This window comes from Myotis brandtii, unplaced genomic scaffold (genome assembly GCF_000412655.1).
Source record: "Myotis brandtii unplaced genomic scaffold, ASM41265v1 scaffold152, whole genome shotgun sequence".
Lineage (NCBI taxonomy): Eukaryota > Metazoa > Chordata > Mammalia > Chiroptera > Vespertilionidae > Myotis > Myotis brandtii.
Genome location: NW_005355502.1, coordinates 1135837 through 1147732, shown reverse-complemented (window position 1 = coordinate 1147732; position 11896 = coordinate 1135837). Strand labels below are relative to the sequence as shown.

The 11896-nt window shown below is 44.7% G+C and overlaps 1 protein-coding gene across 2 annotated transcripts in view; it reads left to right on the top strand.

Moving 5' to 3' along the window:
- Positions 1–11896, top strand: part of DCUN1D3 (DCN1, defective in cullin neddylation 1, domain containing 3) — a 40662-nt gene that overhangs the window by 3782 nt on the left and 24984 nt on the right. The window contains exon 2 of one of the 2 annotated variants that reach the window (XM_014535837.1): positions 1495–1572. The exons of the other annotated variant lie outside the window; for it this stretch is intronic. The gene's annotated coding sequence lies outside the window, so the exon portion shown is untranslated. The remainder of the gene's footprint in view (positions 1–1494; positions 1573–11896) is intronic. 2 annotated transcript variants of the gene reach the window in all.

Sequence of the window (11896 nt, the reverse complement as noted above, 5' to 3'; positions counted from 1 at the left end):
AAAAATAAAAAAGTCGATATTAAGAAAAAAATTGTAAATGGAAGATTATAAGAGAGGGTTTCGCCTGCCAGCAAAAGTTACTGGCGTGCCATGTTTGGCACGCGTGCCAGGGGTTGCCCACCCCTGTTCTAGTACTTTAGTAACATGGGTAGGTAAACTGTCAGAACTTGAATAGAGATTCCTGGGCAGTCTTGGGGTTCCTGAAGGGGATGGAATAGAGCAGTGATGGCAAACCTTTTGAGCTCGGCGTGTCAGCATTTTGAAAAACCCTAACTTAACTCTGGTGCCGTGTCACATATAGAAATTTTTTGATATTTGCAACCATAGTAAAACAAAGACTTATATTTTTGATATTTATTTTATATATTTAAATGCCATTTAACAAAGAAAAATCAACCAAAAAAATGAGTTCGCGTGTCACCTCTGACACGCGTGTCATAGGTTCGCCATCACTGGAATAGAGCCTGGTACTGAATTACTAAATTCCAATTTGAAGGCAAAAAGAAAGTCTTAGTTAGCCAGCAAGCGACCAGAGTGCACAGCTGGAGTGAGGCAAACAATAGATCCCCCCTCTGTCCTGCAGAGTAGCTCAGAGGAAGGGAGAATGCCTTTGTGATTCTCGTACATAGATAATTTGGCTTTGGCCGGGGTTACAGAATTTTTGACTTTGTGTCCTAATGCTAGACTACAAATGCTCTAGCCCAGTGGTTCTCAACCTTCCTAATGCCACGACCCTTTAATACAGTTCCTCATGTTGTGGTGACCCCCAATTTCATTGTTACAAATTGAACATAATTAAAGCATAGTGATTAATCACAAAAACAATATGTAATTATATATGTGTTTTCCGATGGCCTTAGGCGACCCCTGTGAAAGGCTCGTTTGACCCCCAAAGGGGTCGCGACCCACAGGTTGAGAACCACTGCTCTAGCCAATAGATGATTAGACTGTCCTCTGTTCATCTTCATTGCAGTGGTTTATTATCACTCAGGTGTGAAGATATCCTGCAGGCGAGGTGTCATCAGCCAGTTGGAGACTGGTGGCTCTTTTCTTATTTCTGAAGTGGGAGGATGGGTAGGAAGGGACTCGAATGCTGGAGACTCCATTGCTTCCTACATTGGCCACTAACTGTGCTTTGAGAAGACTCCACAAATCTAAAGGAACTTAGAACCTCGGAGCCGGGCTGGCTAATCTAGGTTACCAGTGAATTTGTTTCTTACACTTTGGGGGCTTTTGGACAAACTGCTGAAAAGCAGGCCAGCAGATGCCACTTGGAGTGTGGGTATTTGCGTGGCATTGGAGGTCTGAAGTTCCTCGGGCTCTGCTGCTATTGTGGTAGCTGTGCCACGGTGTGGACAGCTCACTGCACACTGGCTGCCACCAGTTGGTGTGAGGGGAGAGGGGTTACTCAGATGGAAACCATGGTAATTACACGTTAACCCCCCTGTCCCCAGCTCTTGATAACTTACACTGGCCTTTTGTGTCTGTTTACAGATGTTGATACCAGTGAACCTGGTCAATTCTTCCTGCATATCCTGAAGCTGCTGCACAGTAGAACTGGATTTTAATTGAGTTAGTGCCTTTGAATTCAAATCAAGTTTCACTAGTTCTGTGTCTGTTTTTCTAGGTAATGGAGGGTCTTATTTCTTTTGGGGAACAAGGAGATTACCACCACACCGACCATTTAACTAACGAATGACTAAAAAGTAGAATTTAACATTAATTTAATGAAATAACAAGAGAAAAAGTTGGAAGTGGCTCAAACTCTAATTCTTGGAAGTTGTGATGTTGAAAGTAGAAAATGGGAGGGGCAAAGTGCCAAATCATCTTTAAAATGTTGCGAATGAGACCTTACTGCAATCCCATACATCAGAGTAGGTAAGCTCAGTAAGTCAGTCTTGAGTGATGATTTGCTTTTGTTGTGGCAGAACAAGCCACCTACGGCCAGCACCCCACTCACCTGACTGCAGGGCCGTGGCAGGCCGGGAGCTGATGACTCCCCTGATGTCCTGAGGGCTGGGTCTGCTCTGGATGTCCTGTGAGCTGGGCTGGATTGTTGGGTTTGGGCTGGGTTGCAGCATGGAAGCCTGGGTTGCAGTTTGGGGAAGCCTCTTCCATTTCCTGTTCTGCCCTGCTCTGCTGGAGGGCTCAGCCCCAGGACCTGGAGACTGGAAATCATTCTGTCACTGAGGCCTGTAGATGGCGACCAGATGTGATGACGACTGACAAGGATCTTATAGCAACACTGCACAGGGTAGGACTTCTCATTTTTGAAGATGTTTAGCACTTTTTTGTAGCCACTGCCCCAATCTTTCCTCAGTCTAGGAGACTGTCAGAAAGACTTGCCTCCTTATCCATTCTCTCAAGACAGCAACGTGTAGGTATAGCTTTTAGCTCTTGTTGGTTGGTGAAGGGTTTCCAGCCGTGGGCAAACTACGGCCCGTGGGCCGGATCCGGCCCGTTTGAAATGAATAAAACTAAAAAAAAAAAAAAGACCATACCCTTTTATGTAATGATGTTTACTTTGAATTTATATTAGTTCACACAAACACTCCATCCATGCTTTTGTTCCGGCCCTCCGGTCCAGTTTAAGAACCCATTGTGGCCCTCGAGTCAAAAAGTTTGCCCACCCCTGGTTTAGACTCTGCAGTGTTCGCCTAAAGTGGGTTGGTGTGTGACCCATAATTTTGATTCTGAACAAGACTGAAGTATAATGAATGCAGTTAACACCTCTCCTTCCAGTTTAGGAAGAAGCAGAGAAAGACCCTCCAAGAATCTTAGAATATATCTAGTGTGTTATTTTTTCAAACTGGGCTATGGGGACCCCTCTCAGGGGTCATTGCTAGAGTATGTAGGGAAAGGGGGCTTGATGTCTTCCTTCCATTACATCACATTTTGCTTTACTCTGTGAAAGTTACTTTATATTCTGTTATAGTGGTTTTTCCCTTAAGATGTCAGTATTTTGAGACTGAAAACAGGTTGAAAGCATTGATTTAACACATTGCATACCGCATAGAAATCTCTAAGACATACGCCAGGGACCACACGTTTTTGGGCAAACTGCACGTTATTTAAATCATCATAATGCACTTTAGGTGTTGTTTTTCAATAATTATAACATTTTTATTTACAAAAACAATTAAACAATTAAAGTTCCTAGTACTTTTTTAACGTATGGTACTGCGTAAAACATTTTCCTCTATGAAGAGGGACCAAACAAAATTTACATAAGTATCTAGATTCGCTCCTTTTTCCATGGGCGTGAAAAAAGAGAACACTCGTGAGCGGTCCTTAACAGATGGCGTGCGAAACACGAGAAAACTCCTGAGCGGTACGAAATGTGTTAATAGGGAAATGGAAATCTAGAAAGGTTAGTAAACTTGCTTTTTAAGTTGCACAACAAGAAACTGGCAGCCACAGGACTAGAATCGGGCCCCTGCGTTACTTGGCTTCTCATTTACGCTGCTTCGCCCACATCGCTGCTGGCACTCAGTTTGAGTTTGATTGAACCCTTGGGGTTGGCCTGTAATCGTGGTTCTTTACGCTAACGTTTTGTCACAAACTACTGTTCTTTTGGAGAAGACTCCCTGCACCGCCTCCAGCCTGTGCCACGTGAGGCTGTCAGGGTGGTGAGACTGGCCAGCAGCTGGCCTTCCTCGCCAGGCCCTGGCTGAAAGGGACAGGGGACTTCAAATAGGAGTTGAGTCTTTATCAGTCCAACTTCTGCAGCTATCCTGGCGGGGCTTGCTGTGCAGAATACCTTTGCAAAATGCCAAGTTGAATACTTCCTCTTCCAGTGATCTTCCCTGGAATCTGAGCAGGGAAACCCTGTGGAAATAACTCCAATGGCCACCTCCTTTTTTAAAATCTGAAGCAAATTTATTTTCCGTTGAATACTTGCTTTGTCTCTACTTAATGACTGCCTAGTGCAGGGGTGGGCAAACTTTTTGACTCGAGGGCCACAATGGGTTCTTAAACTGGACCGGAGGGCCGGAACAAAAGCATGGATGGAGTGTTTGTGTGAACTAATATAAATTCAAAGTAAACATCATTACATAAAAGGGTACGGTCTTTTTTTTTTTTTTTTAGTTTTATTCATTTCCAACGCCCGCGGGCCGTAGTTTGCCCACGGCTGGCCTAGTGGCTGCTCTGTAGACAGGAGGTGAAGGCTGGGAATGCCACTGCGTCCGAGTCGCAGGATCAGGACATGCTAGGAGCCCGGATCCTCAGTGGAGGCATTTCCCAGCTTCGACACTTTCTTTTTCTAGATGAGTGGAATGCAAGAGTGACTATTCTTTGTCTATTTTAAAGAATATTTCTATGGTTCTTTTTTCTCCTAATCAGTTTTTCTTTGAAATAACTAGTCCCTTGTCTAGTCATTTACTTGAAACAGTTGGTTGTAACTGATGCCTGTGGTAAGGAGAATTTTGCTGTGGGTTTCCTAACACTGAACGAGAATAGTCTGAAGACCTTTCTAGAGGCTGTGAGTAGGGGGTTCTGTGGGGAGGAGGAGGTGTTGTGGACTGGAATAGGGTGAAGAGCACTGCCCGGGGCCCAGCGGGAAGTGGATGGAGAGTGCTCACAGTGGCCCCTGCTGCGGGGAGAGTGATGGGGAAGGAGTAGGCCCAGAAGGTGGCCCAGCGCGGGAATACCTTTTGAGGAGGGAGCTGCGGGCCTGTGGTGCTGGGTAATCAGGGCCCTGACCGCAGCTGCTCTTCTGGGCCTGGAGTTTGTGTTCCTGATGGGGAGGGATGCCTGCAGGACACAGAGGCTGTTTTAACCAGATTGGTCACTAAGATCAGCTTATGGAGTACTGGCCTAACTCTTTAGAGATCTGTCTCCTTTGACTTGATTTTTGACAGAAGTTAGTAAGCGAGGGTAAGTCATATCCCTGGTCCATTCGAGTTTGAGTCAGTCCGTTCATATTTGCCTCAGTTCATGCTCAGGTCGTGTCTTGTCATCTCATAATGCCTGCTATCCACAGGGAACAGTTACATGTAAACTGTTGAGGTGGCACACGATTCTCTCAGGAGAGCTATAATAAATGTGAAATAAATCACAGCTAAAATGATCAACTAAACAAAACCCATATTAACTTCACACTTCTACAACATCCCATGTTCTCTTTAGCAGGCGAAATTAGTTCTTTGGTCTTCTTTTAAAAGAAACGTTATTTTAACAGGTAATGTGGATATGTCCATCAGGCCAGAGTTCTGCAAGTGCCGAAACTGGCATGCAGGGCTCTGAATCAGTGAGAGTGGTAAACCTAACGATTAAACCAAGCAGGGAAGTGACTTCTAAGGCATTGGTTAAGTTGGTTTTAATGTGGACCTCTTTCTTTGAGGTTATTAACTATGTCATTCCAACAATTCTCTGACACAGCTGAGTGTCCAGTAATTCAGTTCAGTTCAGTTCTGACATGAACTGCCTAGAGTTAGTGCTGACACCACAAGTTAATGACTCAGTCTCACAGGGTTGCCCCACTTCAGAGACAAGCCAGGATTGGGGAGCCCCAAGCTACCTGCACTACTGCCTGCAGACTGCAAGGTTCCCGTGACCCCCCCACCCCCACCCCAGGGGGTGTGGGCATAATTTGCCAGAACATGTGTTACAACTCAGGACAGCATGATATGCAGGATTACAGCTTCATTCTCAAGTATACAACTTGGGAGCAGCCAAATGGGAGAGATGCGCAGGGCAGGGTAGGGATTGTGGGCACAGAGCTTCCGGGTCACTTTTGGGCATGCTGGCCTCCCAGCACCTGGATGGTTCACCGGCCCTAAAGCTCCCTAGCCTTGTTCAGCTTCATTGAGTTCCTGTATGAAGGCATAGTTGATTAATTCATTGGCAACTGGTTATTGAACTCCAGCCACCTTTCCCTCCCCTGTGGTCTGGAGGTGGCACTGAAAGTTTCTACCTTTTAATCCTGTGCCTGCTCCTTCTGGTGTGGCCAGCCCCTCTCTGAAACTAAGGGCCCACCACCCTGAGTCACATGTTAGCAGCAGCTCCATGTGGTCCTGATGGATAACAAAAGGCACTCCTATGAGTAAGAAGGTCCAAGGATTTTAGGAGCTTTAACTGAAACTGGGGACAAAGACCAAATATATATGTGTGTATATATATAAATCTTTTTTTATATATGAAAAAGAAATCCTCACCCAAGGACATGGAGAGAGAGAGAGAGAGAGAGAGAGAGAGAGAGAGATGAGATAGAGAATGAATGAGAGAGAGAGAAAGAGATGAGATAGAAGCATCCATTGGCTGCCTTCCTGGAGATCAAACCCAAAACCCAGGTGTGTGCCCTGATTGGGAATTGAACTAGCAACCTTTAGGTGCACAAAACACCGCTCAACCAACAGCTACTCACTCTCTAGACCTCCATGATGCAAGAATGAGCTCACTTAGTAAGAAATTGAGTATACAGAATTCATGCTTCTTTTCAGTGTGACTTTGAAGAGTCGAGTGTATGTAGGGCATCGGTTAAGAGCGTCGGACTGCAGTCAGTCTGGGTTTGAGTCTGAACCCTACCACCTACTTACCACTTAGCAGAGGGTAAGCCTCTATTCCTTTCAGTGTAAAGTGAGGATAATCATAGTAAATCGTTTCTAGGATTCACTGAGATAGTGTGTTTGCAGGATATGGCACAGTGCCTGGCACATAATTAAAATTTAATAAAGTTAGCTATTATTAGCCAAATGCATGCATAGCTAAACTCACCAGGATTGGCATCTCCCAAAGGGCCAGGAACTTTATAATGTTCTCTCCCCTTACTGGGGGCTGTGTGGCATAGTGTGTGGATAGTGTGTGGAAAATAAACCTGCTCTGGGCATCTGGAAAACACAGGAACAATTGTAATGGAAACTTGCAGCCTGTTTCCAAAGCCAGCCTAAAGCCCAGAGGTGGAAACCTGCCTCCTTAACCCTTTGAGTGCCAACCAATACCCTAGGAACTATGCTAAAATTGCCAAGGCATTTTTGCTGGCTTTACAGCTGTTTAGGAAAAAAATTATGAATCGCAAGTATATGAAGTTACATATTCAAAAACTTAAGGAAACCTTTACTACATTTGTTTTCATCTTTGACATATTGTTTGCTGATTGTATTAAAAATACTAGTAGAAAAAAAATTTGAACAAAACATAATGTTAAAATAAAATTAATGTTGACTTTGAATACATGAATGAAGATATTGTTTAACTTTTAATAAGATTTTGATAAAAAATTTAGAATATCTAGTATATTCTTTGAATGCACACAAAAAAAATTAGGCAGCCCTGGCCGGTTTGGTTCAGTGGATAGAGAGTCAGCCTACGGACTCAAAGGTCCCAGGTTCGATTCCGGTCAAGGGCATGTGCCTTGGTTGTGGGCACATACCCAGTGGGGAGTGGCAGGAGGCAGCTGATCAATGTTTCTCTCTCATCGATGTTTCTAACTCTCTATCCCTCTCCCTTCCTCTCTGTAAAAAATCAATAAAATACATTTTTTTAAAAAATGAGAAACAGTCCTAGCTGGTTTGGCTCAGCAGATAGAGCATCGGACTGTGGACCGAAGGGTCCCAGGTTCGATTCCGGTCAAGGGCACATGCCTGGGTTGCAGGCTCGATCCCCATTTGGAGGTTTGCAGGAGGCAGCCAATCAATGATTCTCTCTCATTATTGATGTTTCTATCTCTCTCTCCCTCTCCCTTCCTCTCTGAAATCAATAAAAATATATTTTTTTTAAAAATGAGAAACAGATTCAGGAGATGTTTTATCTTTGGCAGTATGAAGGATACAGATTTATTTTAGCTGGTCCGTTCTTGGAGAAGAGGCTGTCAGGTACTATGTTGTGTGCAAAGGGCTTTCCAGCTGCTGAGGGTCACTCGTGAACTCTGGAGGCCGGGTCTCTAAGCTCCCTGTAGCTCACCCACCTGGAGATGCTACTCTGGTGGGACCATCATGTTAGGACTAAGTCCTAGATCAGTGATGGCGAACCTATGACGCACGTGTCAGAGGTGACACGCGAACTCATTTTTTTGGTTGATTTTTCTTTGTTAAATGGCATTTAAATATATAAAATAAATATCAAAAATATAAGTCTTTGTTTTACTATGGTTGCAAATATCAAAAAATTTCTATATGTGACACGACACCAGAGTTAAGTTAGGGTTTTTCAAAATGCTGACACGCCAAGCTCAAAAGGTTCGCCATCACTGTCCTAGATTCTAGTCTGGACTCTACCACCACTTACTATGTGGCTCTTTGAGTCTGTTTGCTTAACTGTGACTTAAAGCATTTCAGACTATACTATGGAAAGCAGTATGGAGTTTCTTAAAAAAATTAAAAATGGAACTGTCTTATGACTCGGTGATCCCACTTCTGGGAATTTATCCGAAGAAACCCGAAACACTAATTCAAAAGGGTATATGCACCCCTATGTTCATTTACAGTAGCCAAGATTTGGAAGCAGCCCAAGTACCTATCTATATTATAAAAGGCCAGTGGCCATAACGCTTTAATGACCAAACGACCTGTCACCAGGAGGTGCAAATTCCTGCTAGTGCACTAGCAGGAACTCTGGGGTCTCATGTGATTTCTTGTGCTGGGCCTCTATAATAATAAAAGCGTAATATGCTAATTAGACCAGACAGCCAAATGACCTTCCAGACGTCTTTGGCAGGGGCTGAAGCAGAGGCAGTTAGGGGTGATCAGGCAGGCAGGCAGAGGCAGTTAGGGGCAATCAAGCAGGCAGGCGAGTGGTTAGGGGCAATCAGGCAGGCAGGCAAGTGGTTAGGGGTCATCAGACATGCATGCAGAGTGGTTAGGGGCGATCAGGCAGGCAGAGTGGTTAGGGGCGATCAGGCAGGCAGAGTGGTTAGGGGCGATCAGGCAGGCAGAGTGGTTAGGGGCGATCAGGCAGGCAGAGTGGTTAGGGGCGATCAGGCAGGCAGAGTGGTTAGGGGCGATCAGGCAGGCAGAGTGGTTAGGGGCGATCAGGCAGGCAGAGTGGTTAGGGGCGATCAGGCAGGCAGAGTGGTTAAGGGTGATCAGGCAGGCAGGCAGGCAGGCGAGCGGTTAGGAGCCAGCAGTCCCGGATTGCGAGAGGGTGCAGGCTGGGCTGAGGGCCCCCCACCCCTCTGTGCGTGAATTTTGTGCACCGGACCTCTAGTAAGTAGATAAGCAAATAAAATGGCGATGGTACATTTACACAATGGAATACTACTTGGCTGTAAAAAAAAGAAGGAAGTCTTACCATTTGCAACATCATGGAGTGACCTGGAGAGTATTATGCTAAGTGAAATAAGCCAGTCAGAGAAAGACAAATATCATATGATCTCACTCATATGTGGAATCTAATGAACTAACAAAATAGAAATAGATTCATAGATACAAAGAACATGCTGACAGCTTTCAGAGAGGAGGGGATAAGGGGGCTGGATAAAAAGGTGAAAGGATTAAGCAAAAAAAACCCTCATAGACAATGGTATGGTGATTACCAGAGAAAAAGGGGAATGAGAGGAGTAGGATAAGGTAAAGGGGGATGATAAATAGTGATGGAGGAGACTTGGCTTAGGGTGGTGAACACACAATACAATTTACGGATGATGTGTTATTGTACACCTGGAACCTATATAATTTTATTAGCCAGTGTCACCCCAATACATTTAATTTTATAAAGAGCACCTGGGACTAAATCCCTTTCCCACAGTGTGGCTGTAGCTCCATTTGTGTATGTGTGCTGATGGTGCGCGAGGTGATGTGTAGGTGGACACTTCGTTTACTAGTTTTGTATTTGTATGCAGATTAAGGAAAACATAGCAGGCATCTTTCCATGACTTCCAAGGATAGTGTTGCTTAGGATGATAACACAGTGGATATGACTTTTTTGTTTTTAAGAAAAGTATTAAGTGAGCAGTAGTTGGGTGTTAAACAAATATGTAAGATCATAGAGGTTATGTAGGAATAGTGAGGTCGTTTCTAAGGTTTGAGACTCAGGAATTCTCATGCACAATGCCATATCCTTCAAATGTATTATCTTATTGAACCCTAAAAACTATTTACTGTGATTATCCTCACTTTATGAAGTCTTTGTGGGGATGGGCACAGTGTAGAGCAGTTGGATTTGCTGAGTGGATTTAAAGACCCGACTAACTAACTCAAGTAAACAGATGAGTTTCTGTGTGTGGGTTCATGGTAAAAAATACCCATAAGTAGATTATGTAGCGTTTAAAAATATAGATGTTAGTAGTGGTAGCTTTTTTTAAATAATGAAAAATGAATAATATTGCTTTCTCTCTCACCATTAGAATTTCCCCGCAACCTGGACTGCTCTTTAGTTCCTTCCAGTCTTTGGGGTTGGAATGCCCGTGGTAGGAGTTAGGGTTCTGACTTGTTCTGTTGAGTGGGACACAAAGCCACCCCCTCCCTTGAATGCTCCATGTATTCTAGGTTCTGGAAGGCCGAGACTCTGCCCCATTTTAGTGACCTGTACATTACTTCCTGCTGGTAACTGCTTTAAGGGTACAGTGTGCTGTGAGCCCTGCAGTGAAGTTAAACATCGAGGCAAGCTTTGTTTCAAATTTCATTTCACTTTCTGTCATATCACTTGAAAGTCAACATAGTGGAGGTCTTGAGAAGTAAAACGAGCAGTTGTAGAAATGAAACAAACTTCTGTGGGAGGTGCTTTCTTTTCAAGTAAAATCCCAGAATAAAACTGAAATCTCAGTTGTGTAATAGCTAAGATAGTCTGTGGGTTCTTGACTTTGTTCCCTAGACATTTTGCGTGTATCTTAACACTGTAATATTCCATTATCTACATTTGGTGGTTGGCCTGTGTTCTGCAAGTGATTTTATTCTATAATTACCTTGGCATAAAGGGCTATGCATCTGGTATAGCTCCTTGTGATAAATTAATGTTTCAAATTGTAGTTTTAAAAGATTGCTATAAAGATGTTTCCGAGGCTGCTATCTTTCTACACCACGTGCTATCTAGTCAAAAGTAGGTTAAAACAGAGCAAAGTGGTGACAGGGGTGTAGTCCAAGATTTTTCTCCTCCTTCGTTACTTTAACACAAAGTTTCCACTTGATTTTATAATGAGAACTCAGTTTCCCCACCTGAGTGGAACCTGTTACAAGCCACAAGCACTCAAGCTGGAACTTTGGTTTTTCCTTCATGCTGTCTTATCTCCTGACCTGTATCGATGCATTCGGAAAGGGAGAAAGTCTTTACTCGAGGTTGTACTTGCAGGATTAAAAATCTCTTTTCTCACTGAAATCGACTTCATGACATTCATTCTTCACACAGACCCACAAGACCTCCGTACACAGGTTTCTGAAACAGTCCATTCCCCTTGATGCAGGCATTAGTCATTATTGATAGACTAGAGGCCCGATGCACGAAATTCATGCAAGAGTAGGCCTTCCTTCCCCCAGCTGCTGGTATCAGCTGCCCTCTGGCACCCGGGACCTGGGCTTCCCTCCGGCACCTGGAACTGGGCCTCCCTCACAGCCCCTGCTTCATCCGGAAGGATGTTGGTCTAATTAGCATATTATACTTTTATTATCCTATATAATAAAACGCTAGTTTGCAAATGACCGAACGGAGGAACCATCGGTCACTATGACGTGCGCTGGCCACCAGGGGGCAGACACTCAATGCAGGGCCTGCCCCCTGGTGGTCTGTGCACTCCCACAGGGGGAGTGCCACTCAGCCACAAGCCGGGCTGATGGCTGGCGAGCGCAGTGGCAGTAGCGGGAGCCTCTCCCACCTCTGCAGCAGCGCTAAGGATGTCCGACTGCCGGCTTAGGGGAGTGGGCCTAAGCCGGCAGTCGGACATCTCCTGAGGGCTCCCGGACTGCTAAAGGGTGCAGGCAGGGCTGAGGGGAACCCAGGGACACCCCCTCCCCCCCCCCCCGGCCGG